Source organism: Bos grunniens, chromosome 15 (genome assembly GCF_055505025.1).
Source record: "Bos grunniens cultivar Pamir isolate PY7600 chromosome 15, Bosgru_T2T1.0, whole genome shotgun sequence".
Taxonomy (NCBI): Eukaryota; Metazoa; Chordata; class Mammalia; order Artiodactyla; family Bovidae; genus Bos; species Bos grunniens.
In genome coordinates this window covers 33,908,790-33,923,142 of record NC_141179.1, presented here as the reverse complement: position 1 = coordinate 33,923,142, position 14,353 = coordinate 33,908,790, and the positions used below count along the sequence as shown (strand labels likewise).

General features: G+C 46.1%; 1 protein-coding gene across 7 annotated transcripts in view; it reads right to left on the bottom strand.

Annotated features, from left to right (window-relative positions):
* Positions 1-14,353, bottom strand: part of UBASH3B (ubiquitin associated and SH3 domain containing B) — a 154,354-nt gene that overhangs the window by 68,939 nt on the left and 71,062 nt on the right. The window contains exon 2 of one of the 7 annotated variants that reach the window (XM_086339687.1): positions 1,555-1,707. The exons of 5 other annotated variants lie outside the window; for them this stretch is intronic. The gene's annotated coding sequence lies outside the window, so the exon portion shown is untranslated. The remainder of the gene's footprint in view (positions 1-1,554; positions 1,708-14,353) is intronic. One more of the 7 variants, XM_086339688.1, reaches the window with a different exon arrangement.

The following is a 14,353-nucleotide window of genomic DNA, read 5'->3' as shown; positions in this document are numbered from 1 at the left end:
TCCTGTCTGGAGCCTGGTCCAAACCACTCTTTGTCCAAGTCCCACCCTTTCCTTAAAAGCCTCTCCTGACCTTTCCAGGATTTTACACTCCCTGAGGTCAGAGACTCTGACCAATGGAGTCTCGCTGATTGACAAGTGAGAAAGCGGACGGATGCCTGAGATGACCTTGAATGGTACTCAACTCCGGTGTCTGCTATCCTTGTGCTGTTTTTTGGGGGGTATGGAGGGGGTCCTCAGAGTTATCCTCCACCTTCAGACCTGAGAGGCTAAACTCCAGCTTGTGTTGGTAGTGGATGCGGCCCGGGTTCCAGGAGAGAGCTGGCAGGAGGAGAGGGGAGTCATCTGGGAGCCGGCCTGCCTGGGTTGGGTGACACACCAAGGAACTGCTCAAGGATGGCTTCACTGGTCAGCAAAAGGGTCCAGGAAGCAGAAGTCACGGGAGGGGAACTGGGCTGCTCACTCTGGGAGAGGCTCCGGAGCAGTCTGGCCACCCAAGTCCGGCAAGTTCATGCTTGTAGGACCCGGAAGTCATGAGAGCCTCTGGGGAAAGAAGGGGAGCAGCTGGGCTCCTTGCTAGGGTCTGCGCTCCTCCTAGCAGAGACCTCCAGATCTCAGAATCCAAACAGGTCAGCACTCCTCCCGGGAGGCCGGCCAAGACTGTAAATCCGGAGAATTCAATTCCTTTGCAGCTCGTGCGGGACGGGAAGTAGAATAACCACTACATAAACTGACTTAGACCTTAAACTGAGGGGCTTGAAATGAAGCAAACAGGATCTGGAGTCGCTCTCCTTCAGCTGAATTCTGTCATGAGACCAAATTTCATTCATTTACAACCAACATAAGGGTGGTATTTCTGTGTCTGATTCATATTGTGGCTTGTTTGGGTTTATTTTGGCATTTTGAAACACTTCATGAATATATTGGTACTAGGTTCAAATTGATAATTCTTAAAATTCACTGAGTTTTTTGGGGGAGGGGGAGTATCCGGAACATGGTTTGTTGAGGGGAAGGGTACCCAGAACACATTACAGTGTTCTATGAACTGAAAGTAAATTTGAACAGGTATTTTTTTCTGGGAAAGCTCGCACAGAAATCTGAATCACATCACAACATTAGTCCTTAAAATATCAGTTAAAGCCAATCTTCATTCCTTAATTTTGTAATAATGCAAAATAAATTTCATCACTATTAAGGTGAAAAGAGTAACTTATAGGTCCTTTTACATTATTGGGGTTTACTTTGATGATGACTGGAAATCAATTTTTGTGTCAATGTGCATTTTTCAAGTAAGCAAGAACAAAAATGCCTAAGAGCAATTCGTTTTTAAGTTAGATTTCCTAGTCCAATCCTCGTGTTTCTTTTACAATTATCTTCCACTAAAACAGGACTTCTGCTTAAAAAAAAAGTGTCTAAATAACGGATTCTATTTCACTTTGAAAGTAATACTATTACATTTTTATAAAAAATAAACATGCTAAGATATATCTACTAGCTCTATCTTAGTGTGCAGCTCCTCAAAGCTGTCTCCACCCACCCTTCTGCTTGTCCCCTCACCCCGTCCTCTGCACCACGGCCGGCACCCAGCTTGTGGCTGGTGGTGGCTCACAGCATCCAGTCTCTGGAGTGGGCTGGCTTACGTTCAGTCATAGCGGTGCCACTGTGTGATCATGAGCACGTTCCACAACCTCTCTGGGCATCAGCTGCCTCCTGTGTAAAATGGGAATAGTAATAGGACCTGCTCTGTACGTCTGTTCTGTGATTCAAGTGAAATAAACACAAGGTACTTAGCATCTAACATGGCATATACCTAGCTCCCAGTGAACAATGGCTGGCATCCTCGTCCTGGGACAGTTAACGAATCACCCTTGTTAGGGCCAGCCGTCCTCTTTCAAATCACATGCCGTCTCATTAGGAAACATGTCAGGAAAGCTGAACTCCTTTTCTTCACGTGGGGAAATCGATCTCATATTTCGAGACTCAGTTCAAACGCCAGCTTTGCTAAAGCTTTTTCTTGTAACCCCTTTGTCTGTCTTACCTCTGCTACTTGAAAGCTGGTTGGTACCTCCTACTTAACCTAGCCATGTCTACTAAAATTAGGTCTTTGAGATTTACTTTTCCACAAAATATGGGAGCATTCAGAGTGCAGAACTGAGTATTTTTCCTCTTTGCATTATAGATGCCAAGGCACCAAGCAGACACTCAATAAATATTTATTGAATGAAGAAAATGAAATGGAATCAAATGGCATCTGTGCAGATGCCAGGATATATGGAGCATATGGCTTTAGAGAAATATAATCTGTATTATATCTTTTCCAGAAATCAGCTATTTCTGTGTGGAAATGAATTTAACCAAATCAGATGTCATAGAAGATGGGATAAAAGGAGAAATTAGAGGAGAAATTAGGGGAACAACTTCAGGGTTTTGCCATCTGTCCAGGAAGGATGTGTTAGCCATCTTGGAGGTTTTAAGTGCCTTGAAAGCTTAATGGAAAAGCAATACTCTTGAGCCACTGCCCAGCCCCAAACACAGAAACTCTTGCATCAGGACAAACTCGTGAATAACTTGTTTGTCAATGTGCCAAATCAGGGGGTGAGCACAGACGACAAATTAGTCCCACTCCTAAAAGGACATTTTGGAAGATAAAATTGTTCTATTTTAGTGCAGCCCAGAAAGATAGGAAACAAAGATATATCTCCTGAGCATCAGGTGACAGCAAGACACTCAAGTAGCTACCAAAAGCGGCAGGGGAGATGGGGGTGGGGAGTAGGATATTGGTTGTTCACCGTATGCTGGGCACCATCCTAGGTCCTTGACATGAAACGCAATGCTCGAAAGAACCTAAGAGACACTATCATTCCCATTTTATTGATGGGGAAATGGAGTCTCGATGAGGCTGAGTGACCAAGAGCAAAAATGCTCTGTATTAAAATTCTGCCACCAGCAACCACAGTGTGGAACGCTCTTATATAAATCTTTCTTAGTCTATCCTTCTCACTACTGTTAGAGTAATTTTCCTAAAACTAGTTGAGTTAAACTTTCCATTCCTTTAAAACTGTCAATGGTTTCCTAACACTCACAATAAAAATGCAAATACTCAAACTCATGAACGTCACATTCTTTGCAGACTCAATTCCCACTGGCCTGTCTTCCCTTTCCCATCCTCCTGACCATGCGCCCCCTTATCATACTGTGTCACAACACACCTCAGGGCCTCTCATTCTTGGCTGTTTTGCTTTACTCTCATTGAAAGCTAATACATCCTTTCCCTTGATCTGCTGCTTCTCCCTCCCCGTGGAGTTCTCCTTGACACGTAGACAACCCCTTCTAAATCATCAACCTCACATGTTCCTCTAGCTCAAAGCGACTCCGATTGGGTGCCTCGGCACTCAAATTGCTCCCCGACAAGTCCCCAAGAGCTCTCCATGTCAAAAATCATGTGAAAAATAACAGCTAATATGGACTAAGCCTTTAGATGCTGAATACCATACTGTAACTCCAGTTGACAGGGCTCACTGTGAAATTAACTAGCTTGTCTCGGGTCACTGAGGAACAGCAGCAGTGAGAATTTGGACTACAGTCCATTCAGTGGGCTTTTTGCATTTCCGACTCTCAGGGCCTCTCAGCAGCATTTCACATTATGGATGCTCTCTGCTTTTTACCCGTTGGGTTTTCTGCTGTTTCCTCTAGCTGTTCCTTCTCAGCTTTCTTTGTAATCTCTAGCTCTGCTACAGGCCCTTTCATTGCTGATATTCCTCAGGCACCTGTCCAGTCTTTCTTTCCCTTTTCTGCTCTCTCTGGAAGATCCCAGCCAATCCCACAGCTGTGACTCCCACCTCCACATATTGATGCTCTGTGTGCCATCCATTCCCCCCCTTAACTTCATGCTTCCACAACATGTTCCGTAGTTTTTAATTTCTTTAAAGATTTTACTTTAATGTGGACCATTTTAAAAATCTTTATTGAATTTGTTACAATATTGCTTTTGTTTTACGTTTTGGTTTTTTGGCCCCATGGCAAGTGAGACCTTACTCAGTTCCTTGACCAGAGATCAAACCTGCACCGCCCGCACTGGAAGGAAAAGTCTTAATCACTGGATGCCAGGGAAGTCCCTTCATTACCTGAATATCTTGCTTGTGCTAAACCTCATGTGCTCAAACACCAAAGTAACCTTTGCCCCCTGAAAATCTGTGTCTCTCCAGATTCTCTTGGTAAATGACACACCATCCAACCAACTTCCCAAGTGAGAAGCTGAAGATCAACCCCAACCTCTCCTCTCTCTTTGTTCTCATGTCCGAGTCTGTCTTCTGAATTTATTCCATCCCTGGTCTCTTCAAGCTGCCACCTCCTCTCTCTGCAAAACCACCGTCGCTGCTCACTTTGATGACTGCAGCAGCTTCCAGTTTTGCCTTTTCCAATTTATTCTCCAGATATGCAGCCATCACACCACTCTTCTGCTTAAAACCTCCCAATTTCCTTTAGGATGAAGTTCCATGACTGCACCATGGCTAACAAGCCTCTCTTATTTTCTGGCCCCTCCCAGTCTTACTTAAGGCCACTCCCCCTTCTCTATACACTCCAGTCACATTAGATTTCTTTCCCTTCTTTGAACATGTTTTCTCACAACACAACATGTACTTCTGTCTTCAGGAACATTCTTCCTTTTCCAACGCCAGTACTGCTGCTCACTTCTTACATCCCAGGTCACATCTTCAGGGTTGCTTTCCCTGATCCCTTAGACTAAGTTCTCACTTATTCTCAACACACTCTGCATTTATCTCTCCCAATACTCACTGTGCTTGTAATTACTTATTCAGTGTGTCCCCCTCCTTATAGCGTATGTTTGACTGTTAGTCTCAGTGTTGAGAGAAATACAGGGTATGTGGTAGATACTCAGCAAAAAAGAACAGCCTGGCTCCAACACCACCAGGTGTCAGAAATTTCCTGAAACCTCACACAGTCCTGCTGCTGCTAAGTCGCTTCAGTCGTGTCTGACTCTGTGCGACCCCATAGACGGCAGCCCACCAGGCTCCCCCGTCCCTGGGATTCTCCAGGCAAGAACACTGGAGTGGGTTGCCATTTCCTTCTCCAATGCATGAAAGTGAAAAGTGAAGGTGAAGTCGCTCAGTCGTGTCCAACTCTTAGCGACCCCATGGACTGCAGCCCACCAGGCTCCTCCATCCATGGGATTTTCCAGGCAAGAGTACTGGAGTGGGGTGCCATTGCCGTCTCCGTCACACAGTCCTGGGCTCTTCAATCTGTCTTGGTTGGCATTTAGTTGTATTCAGTTGTACCTGTTTTTGTCCTCCATAAGCTCATAAACTTATGGTGGGAAAAGACCGGGTCTTCATTCTACATGCCTTACCTTCTAGCAGGATGCCAATGGTACTGATTAAAGAGGAAAAGCTAAAAGCCTGAGCCTTGTATGTTATAGGTCCTCAGACTGAAGAGTCAGGAATGCAGAGTGAGGTGGTGGTGCCCGAAAACTCTGTGGATGAGTTACCCATTTCTAAAAGGAGATGGAGAAACTCCGGGAAGCAGCAGGAGCTGTACTTCAACAGTAGATGCTTTTAATCTATGCACTTCAAAAATGGGCCATGCCACTGAAATAAGGAGAAATTTTTGAACCATTCTCGACTGGCCTATCTTCCTTGTGCCTCTTTCTCTATCAGGTACCTAAGCATCATTAACTGTGGCGGCTGCACTCCATCTTGGGCCAGGACAGCTTCAGCTCTCACCTGACAAGTTTGCTCTGGCTTCCCCTAGTCCTTCTCCTCTTTGATACACCGTCTGCACTGCTGTCAGAGTTATTAGTCTAGAACTGACACTGGATCATATTGCCTCTACCTAAGCCTTTAGAGACTCACTGTTACCTACAGGATATAACCTTTTCCATTTGGCATCCAAAGCTACATGATGTTGCCCAAATCTACTTTTCCAGCTAAACCCTGCAATTTCCCTCCCATGCTTCTCAACAACCCAGAACTGTCTCCCCTTTAATACTCTGCTTCCTTCCTTGTCTTTACACTTTCTGGGCCTTCTGCCTGGAGCACTGTTTCCCATTTCCAGACATATAGGCCTTTCACATACTTTTCTACACTCACTCTTGGCAGTACAGTGGAGTTAGCTATTCCTACCAGGGATTCACAGATGTGTTTGGCTTCTGTCAAGCTGTAGTTTGCCTTTACTGACCCAAAGACAGGGAAATGTCTTTTTGCTTCTTTAAATCTATGTGCTTAGTCACTCAGTTGTATTCAACACTTGTGACCCCACAGTCTGTAACCTGCCAGGCTCCTCTGTCCCTGGGATTCTCCAGGCAAGAATACTGGGGTGCGTTGCCATTTCCTTCTGCAGGGGATCTTCCTGACCCAGGAATTGAACCCAGGTCTCCCGCATTGCAGGCAGACACTTTACTGACTGAGCTACAAGGGAAGCCCATCATATACTAGGTGCTGAATAAACAAAGGAATAAAGGGACTTTCCTGGTGGCCTAGTGGTTAAGAATACATTTTGCAATGCAGGGGACACTGGGTCAATCCCTGGTTGGGGAATTAAGATCCCACATGCCACGGAGCCAACTAAAAGCCCATGTGCCACAACTAGAGAGCCCACGTGCTGCAACTAACGAGCCGCACGCCATAACTAAGAGTCCACATGCTGCAATGAAAGATCCCGCGTGATGCAATTAAGACCGAACACAGCCAAATATATAAATTAAAAAAAAAATAGTAAAGGAATGAAGCCAAGGTCTTTGTGAGTCAGCCTGGTATCTATCTTGGCTTTCATTTCTTTCCTCAACTAGATTACCTGGTCTGTCTTTATGATGAGTTGTTCCTATTAGAGAAGAGTTTCATTACTCTAGCTTACCGTTACCTTCATAGCGAGGGGTTGGTTCTCCACTGTAAGTTTTGTTGCCCATCTACTCTATGCATAACAACTGCATTTAAAGCAGTGTAGTGTGCTCAACACAAGACCTTAAGAACATTCCAAGGGCAAATAAACACATGGGGAAAACGTCATTGGGTGTCACCTATGTCATGCTCTAATGTCATTCTGCTGGTAATTTATGCAGCTCTATTTTTCTACTCAAATCCTTAAGTGCAAATAATTGAAGGTTGTCAAAACATTTGGAACAAGCATGACCTTCGAGCGTACAGTGAATAAGAAGTTGTTGAAAAAGCACTGGCCTACAAAAAGGGGAAAAGTTCACTCCTGAATAGCTTAAGACAAAATGAGTTTGTACAAAGCTCGATAGGAAACAGGAAGTTAAAAAAAAAAAAAAAAAAACTATGATAAGGAAGCCATAAAGAGAAATGCTGACCCAGAAAAGACGGATCTGAAAATGCAAAGGGAAACTTTCTGATACAGATGCAGGATCATTTCTCGGAGGGTTTTTTTTTTTTTTCTTTCTTCTTCTTTTTTAAAAGATGGGACTAAAAAAAGTGAGAATTGAACTCATAATTCTGTAAGACAAGCATGTCTGATGAAGGGGAGAAATGATTATTCACTCTACTAGAATTGCTTTAATGGAAGCTTCTTGATGAAAGCTGCATCTTAAAATATCCATCCAGTGATGAGGAGTTATTTCAAGCTGTGAATCAAGGCGTAGTTGCAGTGAGGTTTGTATGTGAAGTATGCCACATCTCCAGATAATCAGTGCTGACTACAACCCTCACTAGGCTTTTGGGACAGCTGGTTCTCATCCCAGTGGCATACCAACAACCAGTAAATCTGTGAATGCTGCCCAAGCAAAAGGGGCCCAGCCCCTGAACCCTTTCCTTTCTCCTTGGTGAACCCCCTCTGCCTGGGCAGAGTCCTTTCCTTTGGCTTAGCAGCTAAAGCTCTTTTCCATTCTCCCTCTCTTCAAAGCAACTGTGGACCAGGCCCCCAGTGGATCATCAGGCCTCCAGCCCTCTCTGTGCTCACGAAAACCAAGTGCCTTTGAAGACAGTAGGTCTCAAGAGAGGAGAATGTAAATTTCAATGGCCCGATTCAGCCGTCCTGGTTCTTGTGCATCTTTCGAGGTCCACACCAGGTGTCCCCTCCTCTGATATCTCACCCTGTTCCTCCAGACAAGACACTACTTCTCCTGTATTCATACATTTCTGTACCTACCTCTATTATCACACACTCTTCTGATCACTGTGATAATCTACTCATACACCTTGGCTGCCTTTATGGCAAGGCCTGCATTGTCATCAGTCTCCCCTCCCCCACGCCTCATGCAGGGTTCCTCAATACACATCTGCGGAATAAATGTATGAATGAATGCACTTCTGAATAAATGAGGAGCATAGATTTTGTCTGTTGACACCCATTTACGGACAGGAACCAAACACGTCAAATGTCAGGGATGGCCAATGTGAAACTTGTACCGGGGCCAAGGCTGGGGGCAAGGTGCCCGAGCTGAGCCACAGAAACAAGCAAACTGCGTGGCTGGGATGTTTCCAGGGACTGATCGCTGACATACTCTCAGGCATGTGAAGACATATTTGAGGATGTTAAGACTCCCCTTTCCAAAGTCAATACCGGCATCCAATCCCTGCCAGACATCTTTCTCTGAAGCACATGTTAAACTGGGCAACTGGGAGCTCCATGAAATAAAGGAGCTTGAAGAAAACACTTTGCAGTCACGATGATCTGGATTAAAATTTAACTGGGATTTGAGATGGAGTGATGGGGGAAGCAGCCAAGGTTGGTCTTCTGGTGTGGAGAACACACCTACTGTGTGTGTGAAGCCACCTCTTCCTCTTCTGACCCCAACTCTCCCTCCCCAAATCCACAGTCCTCTCTTGTTTCCTGTTTATTTAATTGAAGTTTAGTTGATTTACAATGTTGTGCCAATCTCTGCTATACAGCCAAGTGACTCAGTTACATACAGATAGACATTTTCTTATCTTTTTTTTTTTTATATATTTTTATTTTCTATTTAACGAGAGGGCTTAGTGTCCCTAAAAGAGAGAGGCCAATTACACAACCAACATGGGTGGGAGACATAGGCTCTAATATTCCCAAAGGCCTTCAAAACCTTTCTGTTGGATATTATTCGGGTATAGTTGAGGCAGGCTAGAACTTGGGATCCTTTACTGCAATGTTTGCATCTGAACAAATGTCTCCTGGAGCAACAAAATACAAAGAAATTATAAGGGGCTAAAAATAACTGTGTGCATGAGCAGTGGGAACAAATTATGGACAAGATACAAAAAGACCAGAGGAACCCAACGCCCACTTCTGAAGAGCCCGGAGCAAAAGTAGGGTACTGTGCATGTCCCCTGCACACATTACCAAAGGGGTGGGCTGACCACCTAAGCCACCCCTCTGGTCTGACTCCTGGACACTCCCCTGTCCTCACTCCATATAGGAAGCCAGACTGCACCCCTTTTGGGAACGAGCCAGGGAACCTGTTCTTGTTCTCACTCCCTCCTGCTGCAGTAGGGGACCCAATAAAACCTTGCCTGAATTTCTTGTCTGGCCTTTTAACAGTTTCTACTGATTAAGGAGCCAAGAACTCTGGTCAGTTACATAGTGATGAGCGTATCATATTAAGTCAGGAATTTCAATAGAACTCATTGAGAGAGATGAAAATGTTTCATTGAAGGGGGAGAGGCAGGGAAAGTGGAATTCTAGCACTGATTTGAAGAGGAAAAGCCATTTTGGGAAATCGTAATTTTAAAAAATCGCTCACCTTTTTAGGTCTTACAGCTAATTCCCATAGAACAGAGGCCAGAACAGTGCCAGTCCCTTTGAACAAGCATAGGGAATTACAAGGGAAGACTTTTATGATAAAGTTGTTGGCACACATAGGTGACCCTCGCTTTAAGGTTATTTTAGATTAGCTCATTAGCTTATGTAACTGAGGCCTGCTTGTTGGGAATGGGAAGCAGGGTGGTGGAAAGACAAACCATGATTTCACCTCCATTATAAACACAGGAAGTAAGTGGTGCTACAATAGGGCCTCACAAGTTGTATTTTACAAGCCGCAGGAAATACTGTGCGAGAACATGAGCCTATCTCGATACGAGATGAACTCCAGGCATGAGCAAAAATCCTGCGTCTCAGTTAGGATGCAGGTACTTAAAATGTGCAGGGCCTGGGCAAGAACATAAAAGAAGATCCACCTATCCAATGTCTCATGCTTAGAAGTAGTAAATCAAGCAAACAGACTGGTAAATAAAATAGGTCCTATTTGGAGAAGGAAATGGCAACCCACTCCAGTATTCCCGCCTGGAGAATTCCATGGACAGAGCCTGGCGGGCTACCGTCTATGGGGTCACAAAGAGTCACACAGGACTAAGTGACTAACACTACACGATCCTCCTACTAGACACATAAAGGCCTGGTTAGATTTCCTGGTTCGAGACTTCACATGCCTGTGCATGGACAGCCCAGGAGCAGATCAAAGCTCTGTCCACACACCAAAGAGCTGCTCCCTGGTCACCTTCAGCGTTAGGGGTTTCTGTCCTTAGGAGGCTGGACACAGGGGAGACACCCAGGAAGCAGCCTCCTAGTTCTTTGGATTCTTAATACCCAGAGCATGCGATGTGTGTATGGTATGTGTGGACGCAGGCTCCAGGTAAGCATAATCCCTTGGACCTAGGGAGTCTTCACTCTGCTCTAAAGGGCAAAGCCACAGAAGACCAGGCTGGAACCCTACGGTCTAAGATCAAGGTTGGGTACAACGACTTCATGTACAAGACAAGAGAGGAAAAAGGTGAGACGAACTAGTAACAGTGAAATGCCCACACTATAACGGCTGTGGGCGACTGCAGATCCTCCTGCAGACCATCTTGGGGAGATCCAACGATGGCCCTGCTGTCAGGGAGGGAGAAGAAAGGGACAGATGTGGACCGAGGGTGAATAAGATTCAGACAGCGGCACACAGGGTCCTGGGGAGAGAAGCTGTCGTGCGCCCGTGTGCAGTTCTGGTAACGCGCTGTGTCAACTGCTCAGTGAGTTTGCCTTAGGTGGGCCTCTCTGGCTGAGTCTAAGGAGACTCTGGTCTGATGGCAGGGGATGGAAAACAAAGGATGGCATTAAGTTCCCTCTGGCTGAGGAGGAAAGAGCTTCCAAAGACACAACAGGGATGAGAAAGGGGTGTGGGGTGACATCGCACAAGGTCACCCTGGTATAAAAGGAGTGCCCAGCCCTTCCGTGTGTCTCAAAGCTAACCAGGAACTTGGCCAACAACTTCAGGGCCCCTGCAGCATACTCCTCGTATGGCCTGTCATTGCAGTGCCAGCCTCCACCTTGATGGGAAGAGTTTCACCGGTGGGCATGGAGGGCAGGGAGAGAGATCTAGGCCCTATTTCTTTAACTTTTCATTCTGGAATTTTCCAAACACATACAAACCACAAAGAGCAATGTTTTGCCAAATTGTTCATCTAGTCCTCAATTTTTTTCCTGGAATATTTTAAAGCAAATGTCATACATCATATCACCTTACCCCAAACACTTATGAAAACTTGTATTTTTCCCTAGAGTATTCCAAACAACCCAGTATATCAAAGTGATGACTTTTTCTTTTAACACAATCACTGGGCCATGATCATACCTACCATTTATGATCATTCCTTAATATCATCCAATACAGAATCTACATTCTTTTCTCCTTGGTTATCTCAACATCTTCTTACAGTTACTCTGTTTGAATCAGGGTCAAACAAGGTCCAGCCTTATTTCAGCAGGATAGAAAGCCCTTCTGTGTGGTTTAAGAACCAGACCCTCTCACACACCTTGTCCTGAAAACCACTTGGTACTCCAGCTCAAAGAGCCGCAAGGTCAAAACTAAGGACTTTCCAGCTCGGGAGCTCTAGCTTCCCAAGAATGCCATCTCGGGGAACTGCAGGCGGCTGGGCCCCTGCTGCCTCTGAGGAGCCCACTCGAGTCCACTGGTTTGAGGACCAGTGTCAGGAGCTCCTGAGTGCTTATAGATTCAGGTCGCCCAGCAGCAGCAGGTGTGAAGCACAAGTGGGCTCCTATGCGTTCTGGTACTGCCTCTACTTTTCAGGATTTGATCTTTCTAGTTAAAGGCCCAAAGCAAGCTGTGTGGGGTGCTACAAAGACCCGAGACCAGGAACTGAGGATGAGTTCTCTCTCTGCCCCTGTCTGGGTGGCCTTGAATGCAAGTCCCTCACCCATCAGTGTCTTCATTTCTGACATGAGAGGGAGGGACACTGCAACCCCGAGACCCTCCAGCTCTGTTATTCCACAATGCCAAGCTCAAAAGCCATCAACTGACCGCCATGTGTCTGGCACTGTGCTAGTTTTTGGGTGAACACTGGTGCCTCTCCTTCTAGATTGTAAGCTTTTCATGGGCAGGGGCTCAATCTTATTTTGGCACTGCCAGATTCTAGCACAGTACCAAGCACATAGTAGGCACTCTGGCAATGTTGCTGAATGAAGGGTCCAATCTAACCACCAGTGACAGTGTATTCCCAGGGAGCCGGACCTGGTGCTGGGCTAGGGCTCACCCGCATCTCCCTGGAGAAGCTAAAAGTGTTTCAACAGGGCGCTGCTTTATGGAGAAGGAAAGTTCTCCAATTGTAACAGAAGTGCTTCTGGGCTCAGATCTACAATACAGGCCCTGGGCTGGTGGCCCCAACCTGTGGATTTTCCTGCTCCTCAAGTTGAACCCCACCTGCTCCAACAGAAATACCAGAGAGCGGTCCTGGCAAAAGAAAGTGCAGAAAGCTGTCTGTGCCAATTTACAAAGGGGAACGTCTCCCAAGCAGCACCCAGAGTCCCTTCAGGCATCTGTCTTCCTGAAGGGAAGCCCATGGGAATGATTTGTTGTTGTTATTCAGTTGCTCGGTTGTGTCTGACTCTGCAACCCCGTGGACTGCAACACACCAGGCTTCCCTGTCCTTTACTATCTCCCACAGTTTGCTCAAAGTCATGTCCACTGAGTCAGTGATGCCATCCAACCATCTCAACCTCTGTTGCCCCCTTCTCCTCCTGCCCTCAATCTTTCCCAGCATCAGGGTCTTTTCCAATGAGTCAACTCTTCGCATCAGGTAGCCAAAGTATCAGAGCTTCAGCTTCAGCATCATTCCCTTCCAGAGAATATTCAGGGCTGATTTCCTTTAGGACTGACTGGTTTGAACTTCTTGAGAGATCCAAGGGACTCTCAAGAGTCTTCTCCAGCACCACAGTTCGAAAGCATCAATTCTTCAGCACTCAGCCTTCTTTATGGTCCAACTCTCACACCTGTACGTGACTACTGGAAAAACCATAGCTTTGACTATACAGACCTTTTTCGGCAAAGTGATGTCTCTGCTTTTTAACATGCTGTCTACAGCTAAACCTTCTGTAAGGGAACTCAGTGATTCTGAAATCCTCCTCAATTTACCCAGGACAACCATGCAGCTCTTCTTCAACATGTACTAAGACAACAGAGCAGAAGGCAGTCCCTAAGGCATGAATTCCCTTTAGGTAAGGGCTGTTAGTCCTCTGGATAGAGAAGGTACACTGGCTGCTGTCCTGCCTGGTTGGGCAGGGAGGGTGAAGGGACTGTTCAAAAGCCCTCTGGGCCCTTGGGTGGGACCTGAGTTTCTCAGATTCTTAAAGCTGGCACCAGCAAAGTCTTGAACCATGACTCAGAATTAAGCTCTCTATTACCATGTCCACATCTGAGAGACAACGGCTTTATGCTCTACCTAAGAATGAACATGAACTCTCTGCCTCGAGAAAAGGCTTCCAGGAAGCTTGCCAGTAAAACCAAACCAAATCCCTTTCAAAACACACACCAGGTTCTGCGGTTTCCAGACAATAGCATCCCTGTCCTCATTCTCCTGGTGTGCGTCTCGGAGGCCTCCATTCCCACCATCTGCTAGTCCTACTGTGTGTCACAGTTACCTCCTGACCTGGGGACAGGCAGCCAGGGAAGATGTCATTAAAGGGTAATCTGAGGCCTGCGGAGATCTTGAGATCTCATCGAGTGAGCCCCTCCTTCCTCACACAGACAGCTTCCTTCCTCTGAGCCTCTCCAGCGACCTTAGAGAAAGCAGAAAAATCCTCCACCGTAAGCGAAAAGGCAAAGATACGGTCTTTCCGACCGGGAGGAATCTGCAGTTCTAGCTAATTACAGCCAGCTCTGGCCCACTGCTGTGCTGTGATGTGAAGTCCTGAAGCTTCTGTGTGGCTCAGCACATGTGAAAAAACAAAGAGAGAGAAGACTGTACACCAGACACCAGGAGAAGCACTGGAGCCACATGTGTGCAGACAGGCATCCCCGGCAGGATGCGGTTGGATGCGGCCCCACACGGCCCTGGCGGAGACACAGCCTGCCCATTAAGGCTTAGAAGTTTTAAGAGGAAGAGCTGGAGGGGAGGAAAAACCCCTCAACAATTAGTAG